At 39.7% G+C, this 8,695-nt stretch overlaps 1 non-coding gene across 1 annotated transcript; it reads right to left on the bottom strand.

Annotated features, from left to right (window-relative positions):
- Window positions 1–465: 465 nt before the first annotated feature.
- On the bottom strand, window positions 466–573 carry LOC112700218 (small nucleolar RNA R71). Its single transcript, XR_003153132.1, has one exon. It is a non-coding gene; the product is annotated as a small nucleolar RNA R71 (small nucleolar RNA).
- Window positions 574–8,695: the final 8,122 nt, after the last annotated feature.

Genomic DNA, 8,695 nt, shown 5'->3' with positions numbered 1-8,695 from the left:
AGGAAACTAAGAGAAGCTAAATTACAACAATCCAGAGACAACCTTACAGAAACTTTCGAAAAGGCAGAGGAGATGGCAGCCAAAAATAATAATGCAAGAAGGATGCTTGGTGAATATACTACACCCACTTCAAAGTTTGATGGAAGAAGCATCTCAATCCCAGCCATTGGAGCAAACAATTTTGAGCTGAAACCTCAACTAGTTGCTCTAATGCAACAGAACTGCAAGTTTTATGGACTTCCATCAGAAGATCCCTATCAGTTTTTAACTGAGTTCTTGCAGATCTGTGAGACTGTTAAGACTAATGGAGTAGATCTTGAAGTCTACAGGCACATGCTTTTCCCTTTTACTGTAAGAGACAGAGCTAGAATATGGTTAGACTCACAACCTAAAGATAGCCTGGACTCTTGGGATAAGCTGGTCACGGCCTTCTTAGCTAAGTTCTTTCCTCCTCAAAAACTGAGCAAGCTTAGAGTGGATGTTCAAACCTTCAAACAGAAAGATGGTGAATCCCTCTATGAAGTTTGGGAAAGATACAAGCAGATGACCAAAAGGTGTCCTTCTGACATGCTTTCAGAGTATACCATTTTAGATATATTCTATTATGGTCTATCTGAGTTCTCTAAGATGTCATTGGACCATTCCGCAGGTGGATCCATTCACCTAAAGAAAATGCATGCAGAAGCTCAAGAACTCATTAACATGGTTGCAAATAACCAATTTATGTACACTTCTGAGAGGAATTCTGTGAGTAATGCGACGCCTCAGAGGAAGGAAGTTCTTGAAATTAATGCTCTGAATGCCATATTGGCTCAGAATAAAATGTTGACTCAGCAAGTCAACATGATTTCTCAGAGTCTGAATAGATGGCAAAATGCATCCAACAGTACTAAAGAGGCATCTTCTGAAGAAGAAGCTTATGATACTAAGAACCCTGCAATGGCAGAGGTAAATTACATGGGTGAACCCTATGGGAACACCTATAATTCATCATGGAGAAATCATCCGAATTTCTCATGGAAGGATCAACAAAAGCCTCAACAAAGCTTTAATAATGGTGGAAGAAACAGGCTCAGCAATAGCAAGCCTTTTCCATCATCTTCTCAGCAACAGACAGAGAATTCTGAGCAGAAATCCTCTAGCTTAGCAAATATAGTCTCTGATCTGTCTAAGACCACTTTAAGTTTCATGAGTGAAACAAGGTCCTCCATTAGAAATTTGGAGGCATAAGTGGGCCAGCTGAGTAAGAAAATCACTGAAACTCCTCCTAGTACTCTCCCAAGCAATACTGAAGAGAATCCAAAAAGAGAGTGCAAGGCCATTGACATAATCAAAATGGCCGAACCTAGAGAGGAAGGGGAGAACGTGAATCCTAATGAGGAAGACCTCATGAGACGTCTCCCAGACAAGAAGGAGTTCCCTATTGAGGACCTAAAGGACTCTGCGGCTCATATAGAGACCATAGAGATTCCATTTAACCTCCTTTTGCCATTCATGAGCTCTGAAAATTATTCTTCATCTGAAGAGGATGAAGATGTAACTGGAGAGCAAGTTGCTCAATATCTAGGAGCCATCATGAAGCTGAATGCCAAATTGTTTGATAATGAGACTTTGGAAGGTGAACCTCCCTTGCTCATTAGTGAACTAGATACATGGGTTCAGCAAACTTTACCTCAAAAGAAACAAGATCCTGGTAAATTCTTAATACCCTGTACCATAGGCACCATGACCTTTGAGAAGGCTCTGTGTGACCTGGGGTCAGGTATAAATCTTATGCCACTCTTTGGAATGGAAAAACTAGGAATCTTTGAGGTACAAACTGCCACTTTCTCATTAGAGATGGCAGACAAATCAATAAGACAAGCTTATGGAATGGTAGAGGATGTGTTAGTGAAGGTTAAAGGCCTTTACATCCCTGCTAATTTCATAATCTTAGACACTAGGAAGGAAGAGGATGAATGCATCATCCTTGGAAGATCCTTCCTAGCCACAGCAGGAGCTGTGATTGATGTTAACAGAGGAGAATTAGTCCTTCAATTGAATGGGGACTACCTTGTGTTTAAGGCCCAACGGTATCCCTCTGTAAACATGAAAAAGAGGCACGATAAGCTTCTCTCAATACAGAGTCAAACAAAGCCCCCACAATCAAACTCTAAGTTTGGTGTTGGAAGGCCACAACCAAATTCTAAGTTTGGTGTTGAGAAGCCCCCCACATTCAAACTCTAAGTTTGGTGTAGGGAGGTCCCAACAATTCTCTGAACATATGTGAAGCTCCATTAAGCTATTGACATTAAAGAAGCGCTTATTGGAAGGCAACCCAATTTTCATTTATCTATATTTTTATTGTTCTTTTATATTTTATTAGGTTTATGATCATGTGGAGTCATAAAACAATTACTAAAATTAAAAATAGAATAAAAATAGCAGAAGAAACAACACACCCTCGAGAAAAAGCTTACTGGAATTTAAACGCCAGTAAGGAGCATCTGGCTGGCGTTCAACGCCAGAACAGAGCATGAATCTGGCATTGAACGCCAGAAACAAGCAGCAGTCTGGCGTTCAAACGCCATTTTTTCACCCTGAGGAAAGCTGACGTTAAACCCCACAGGATTATTTCAGGATCTGTGGACCCCACAGGATCCCTACCTACCTCAACTCACCTTCTCTCTTCTTCACACAATCCAATAACACTCTTCCCTGAAAACCCTTCACCAATCACCTAAATCTCTCTTCCCCATCACCTCTTTACCACTCACATCCATCCACTCTTCCCCATAAACCCCACCTACCTTCAAATTCAAAATCCCTTTCCAACCCAAACCCTCCCTAATGACCGAACCTACTACCCTCTCCCTCCACTATATAAACCCCTCTATCGTTCTTCATTTTCACACAATACAACCCTCTCTTTCCCCCTTGGCCGAATACAGATCCCTCTCCCTCTCCTTCATATCTTCTTCTTCTTCTTCTATTCTTTCTTTTTTTTTTGCTCGATGGCAAGCAACATTCTAAGTTTGGTGTGGTAAAAGCATAGCTTTTTGTTTTTCCATAACCATCTATGGCACCTAAGGCGGGAGAAACCTCTAGAAAGAGGAAAGGGAAGACAAAAGCTTCCACCTCCGAGTCATGGGAGATGGAGAGATTCATCTCAAAGATCCATCAAGACCACTTCTATGAAGTTGTGGCCAAGAAGAAAGTGATTCCTGAGGTACCTTTTATGCTCAAAATGAATGAGTATCCGGAGATCCGACATGAGATCCAAAGAAGAGGTTGGGAAGTTCTGACCAACCCCATTCAACAAGTCGGAATCTTAATGGTTCAAGAGTTCTATGCCAATGCATAGATCACTAGGAACCATGATCAAAGTATGAACCCAAATCCAAAGAATTATCTTACAATGGTTCGGGGAAAATGCTTAGATTTCAGTCCGGAAAATGTAAGGTTGGAATTCAACTTGCCTATGATGCAAGAAGATGCACGCCCCTACACTAGAAGGGTCAACTTTGATCAAAGGTTGGACCAAGTCCTTAGGGACATATGTGTGGAAGGAGCTCAATAGAAAAGAGACTCAAAAGGCAAGCCGGTTTAATTGAGAAGACTAGACCTTAAGCCTGTGGTTAGAGGATGGTTGGAGTTTATCCAACGCTCCATCATCCCCACTAGCAACCGATCCGAAGTTTCTGTAGATCGGGCCATCATGATCCATAGCATCATGATTCAAGAGGAAGTAGAAGTTCATGAAGTCATCTCTATAGAACTCTACAAAGTAGCCGAAAAGCCCTCCACCTTGGCAAGGCTAGCTTTTCCTCATCTCATTCGCCATCTATGCTACTCAGCTGGAGTTGTCATAGAAGGAGACATCCTCATTGAAGAGGACAAGCCCATTACTAAGAAAAGGATGGAGCAAACAAGAGAGGCCATCCATGGATCTCAAGAGATGCATGAGGAAGCTCATCCATGCCTCAAGGGATGTACTTTCCTCCAAACAAATTTTGGGAACAACTCAACACTTCTCTAGAAGAATTGAATCATGATATGAACCAATTAAGGGTGGAGCACCAAGAGCACTCCATCATTCTCCATGAAATTAGAGAAGATCAAAGAGCAATGTAGGAGGAGCAACAAAGGCAAGGAAAAGACATAGAAGAGCTAAAGGACATCATTGGTCCTTCAATAAGAAGATGCCACCATCACTAAGGTGGACTCATTCCTTGTTCCTATTTCTCTGTTTTTCAGTTTTATAGCTTCATGTTTGTATATGTTTGTGTCTTTACTACATGATCATTAGTATTTAGTAACTATGTCTTAAGGCTATGAATAATTCCATGAATCCTTCACCTTTCTTAAATGAAAAATGTTTTTAATACAAAAGAACAAGAAGTACATGAGTTTCAAATTCATCCTTGAAATTAGTTTAATTATATTGATGTGGTGACAATACTTTTTGTTTTCTGAATGAATGCTTGAACAGTTGATATTTTTATCTTGTTGTTTATGAATGTTAAAATTATTGGCTGTTGAAAGAATGATGAAAAAAAGAAATGTTGTTGATGATCTGAAAAATCATAAAATTGATTCTTGAAGCAAGAAAAAGCAGTGAAGAACAAAAGCTTGCGAAAAAAAAAGTGGCAAAAAAAATTATAAAAGAAAAAATTATAAAAAAAAGAAAAGGCAAGCAGAAAAAGTCAGTAGCCCTTAAAACCAAAAGGCAAGGGTAAAAATGATCCAAGGCTTTTTTGCATTAATGGATATGAGGGCCCAAGGAAATAAAATCCAGGCCTAAGCAGCTAAATCAAGCTGTCCCTAACCATGTGCTTGTGGCATGCAGGTCCAAGTGAAAAGTTTGAGACTGAGTGGTTAAAGTCGTGATCCAAAGCAAAAAGAGTGTGCTTAAGAGCTTTGGACACCTCTAACTGGGGACTTTAGCAAAGCTGAGTCACAATATGAAAAGGTTCACCCAATCATGTGTCTGTGGCATTTATGTATCCGGTGGTAATACTGGAAAACAAAGTGCTTAGGGCCATGGCCAAGACTCATAAAAGTAGCTGTGTTCAAGAATCAACATACTTAACTAGGAGAATTAATAACACTATCTGAACTCTGAGTTCCTATAGATGCCAATCATTCTAAACTTCAAAGGATAAAGTGAGATGCCAAAACTGTTCAGAAGCAAAAAGCTACAAGTCCCGCTCATCTAATTAGAACTAATATTCATTGATTTTTTTGAGTTTTATAGTATATTCTCTTCTTTTTATCCTATTTGATTTTTAGTTGCTTGGGGACAAGCAACAATTTAAGTTTGGTGTTGTGATGAGTGGATAATTTATACGCTTTTGGGCATTATTTTTAGGTAGTTTTTAGTAGGATCTAGCTACTTTTAGGGATGCTTTCATTAGTTTTTATGCAAAATTCACATTTCTGGACTTTACTATGAGTTTGTGTGTTTTTCTATGATTTCAGGTATCTTCTGGCTGAAATTGAGGGACTTGAGCAAAAATCTGATTCAGGCTGAAAAAGGACTACTGATGCTGTTGGATTCTAACCTCCCTGCACTCGAAATGGATTTTCGAGAGCTACAGAACTCCAAATGGCATCCTCTCAACGGCGTTGGAAATTAGACATTCAGAGCTTTCCAGCAATATATAATGATTCATACTTTGTTCAAGCATAGATGACACAAACTGGCATTCAACGCCAGTTCCATGCTGCATTCTGGAGTAAAACGCCAGAAACACGTCACAAACCAGAGTTAAACGCCAAAAACATGTTACAACTTGGCATTTAACTCCAAGAGAAGCCTCTGCACGTATAAAGCTCATGCTCAGTCCAAGCACACACCAAAGTGGGCCCCGGAAGTGGATTTCTACATTTAGACTTATTTCTGTAAACCCTAGTAACTAGTCTAGTATAAATAGGACATTTTACTATTGTATTAGACATCTTTGGATTATTTTTGGATTACCTTATGATCCTTTGATCACGTTTATGGGGGTTGGCCATTCGGCCATGCTTGGACCATCACTTATGTATTTTTAACGGTAGAGTTTCTGCACACCATAGATTAAGGGTGTGGAGCTCTGCTGTACCTCCAGTTTTAATGCAATTACTACTATTTTCTATTCAATTCAGCTTATTCTTGTTCTAAGATATTCGTTGCACTTCAACATGATGAATGTGATGATCCGTGACACTCATCATCATTCTCACCTATGAACGCTGACTGACAACCACTTCCGTTCTACCCTAGAACGAGCGTGTATCTCTGGATTCCTTAATTAGGATCTTCGTGGTATAAGCTAGAATTATTGGCGGCCATTCTTGAGAATCCGGAAAGTCTAAACCTTATCTGTAGTATTCTAAGTAGGATTGAAGGATTGAATGACTGTGACGAGCTTCAAACTCGCGATTGTTGGGCGTGGTGTGATAGACGGAATTTATCATGCCGATATAGAATTCAATAATGGATATAATCGTGAGTATAGTCTAATCGACATTCAAACTTTGCATCAAACAATCCTACAATCTATAACCGAGATTACTAGTCTCCCGAGTCGTCCTCCCTTGGAATTGCTAGAGAATGCATCTTATTGATTAGGAAACCTTGTTATGATTCTTTGAGGGTTTAGCAAAATAGATGACAAACAATCAATTTTAGAAGACTTGGCCTAGGGTCGGCATTAGAAATTCTATCCTTATAGTTTCTTTAGTAATGATAGCAATTAGGCCTTGCTTCATTTAGTTAACCCCTAGGTATAGAGGAAAGTCAAATGAGAGTAACTAACTTGAGTCACAAGTCCTAGTTTCACCCTAGGGAAATCTAGCTTTAGTGCACTCCAAGTCAACTAGCATTTCCTAATTCCAAATCAACAATTGACATAAACTATTCAACTCTTTCTAATGGTCCATACCCTATGCCAAGTAAGAAACTTTTACTCCATAACTAGTGTTGGCATTTTATCAAACAATTGATGAGCAAGGATGAAAGACATAGTGAGAATGAGAAGAAATTAGACTTAAAAGTGCTCCAACACAAGAAATTAACAACAATCAACAAATAACAACAATAGAAATGAACTTCTCAAGAAATTGATAAAATCCAAAACTACAAAGTTGAATCTAGAATCTACAAAAATTGAGCAATTACAAGCACTAATTGAGATTAGAGAAGAAGATCTATAACATGAACAAAGTAGATTTAGAATTGCAATGGATCTCACCAAAGAGTCATTGAAATTTCAGAAATGGATGAAGATGAACCCTAATGAGAGCTTGGAATCTCTCTCTCTCTCTCTCTCTACCCAAGAGTGTAACTACCAATAGCAAAAAAATATCTAGAACTATCTAAAATGAACCAAAAGCCCCTTAACCCTTCAACCCCTGGTCTTCTTAAGCTCTTCCCGCCAAGGCACTTCCCCAAGATAGGATCTCTAACTGTCTCCACGCCCAGGTCACGTGACTCTATAAAAAAATCATATTCGAGCATCGGTGCGCACGCGCAAAGCACGCGTGCGCGCCACTGGGGCATCTTGCAATGCGCGCGGAAGCGTAAGGTACGCATGCGCGCCCATGGGGATCATGGCTTAGCCGCTACACGTGCTGGCTCATAGCTTGGCTTCTAGCTATGCAATCCACGCGGGCGCGCCAAGTACGCGCACGCGCTCTTGCTAAAGTTCCCAAGGCTCCATTTCTCATGCTCCCTTCATTTGCACTCATTCTCCTTCTCTTTTTCGGTTCATCCATGCCCTATATTCTGAAACCACTTAACACACAGGTCACGGCATCGAATGGCACCACGAGAATATTAGAAATGTATCTAATTTAGTGCAAAATAAGCATGTTTTCATTCATGAGGCAAAAATTAGGAAAGGAACACAAAGTCTTGTATTTTCATATGAAAAGTGTGTGGAATCATTGATAAAACCCCTGAAATCAATACAAGATAAACCCTCAAAATGGGGTTTATCAACCTCCCCACACTTAGATTCTAGCATGTCCTTATGCCTAGAGAAATGCAAAAGACCGAAGGATCATGAAGGTATAAGACTCATGAGGTGCAACCTACTTACATGAATGCAACTACGACTAGTGCTACTATCTACTTGGTTAGGAACAAGTCAACCTTCCTAAGGTACATGCAAGCATATGGGGTACGATAGTGGTCAATATATGGGACTTACCCATTTTCAGGCATCAAGTGCAATATACCCAACTTTGCATGAAGAATGCTCGTGAGAGCCGGGAATCATGGAATTGAGCATCGAACCCTCACCGGAAGTGTTTGCACTCTATTCGCTCAAGTGTCTAAGGTTGATTCTCTCAATTTTCCCCTAATCATGCTTTCCAAGATTTGTTCTCCATCTAACAATCAACATTTATTCCATGCATGCGTACAAATATCATGAGGTCTTGTCTTTAGGTTGTAATAGGGCTAGGGTCAAGGTAGGATGCATTTTTGGCTAAGTGAGCTTGAAATTTTTGAATCCTTGATAAGCTTGAGCTCCCCACCTAGCCTATGACGTCCTATACAATTTCAAAGCTAACCTAACTACCCATTCTTCACTTTTCACATACTCATGCATCCCTTTTCCAATTCACAACACTCATGCATTGGTTTTATTGAGCTACACTTTGCTTTGGGGCATTTTGTCCCCTCTTTTTTTTCTTCTCTTTTTTTTCATATATATATATATTTTTT

The sequence above is a fragment of the Arachis hypogaea genome, chromosome 6 (genome assembly GCF_003086295.3).
Source record: "Arachis hypogaea cultivar Tifrunner chromosome 6, arahy.Tifrunner.gnm2.J5K5, whole genome shotgun sequence".
Classification (NCBI taxonomy): Eukaryota; Viridiplantae; Streptophyta; class Magnoliopsida; order Fabales; family Fabaceae; genus Arachis; species Arachis hypogaea.
Note: the sequence above shows the minus strand (reverse complement) of the source record. Positions and strands in the feature narration are given on the sequence as shown.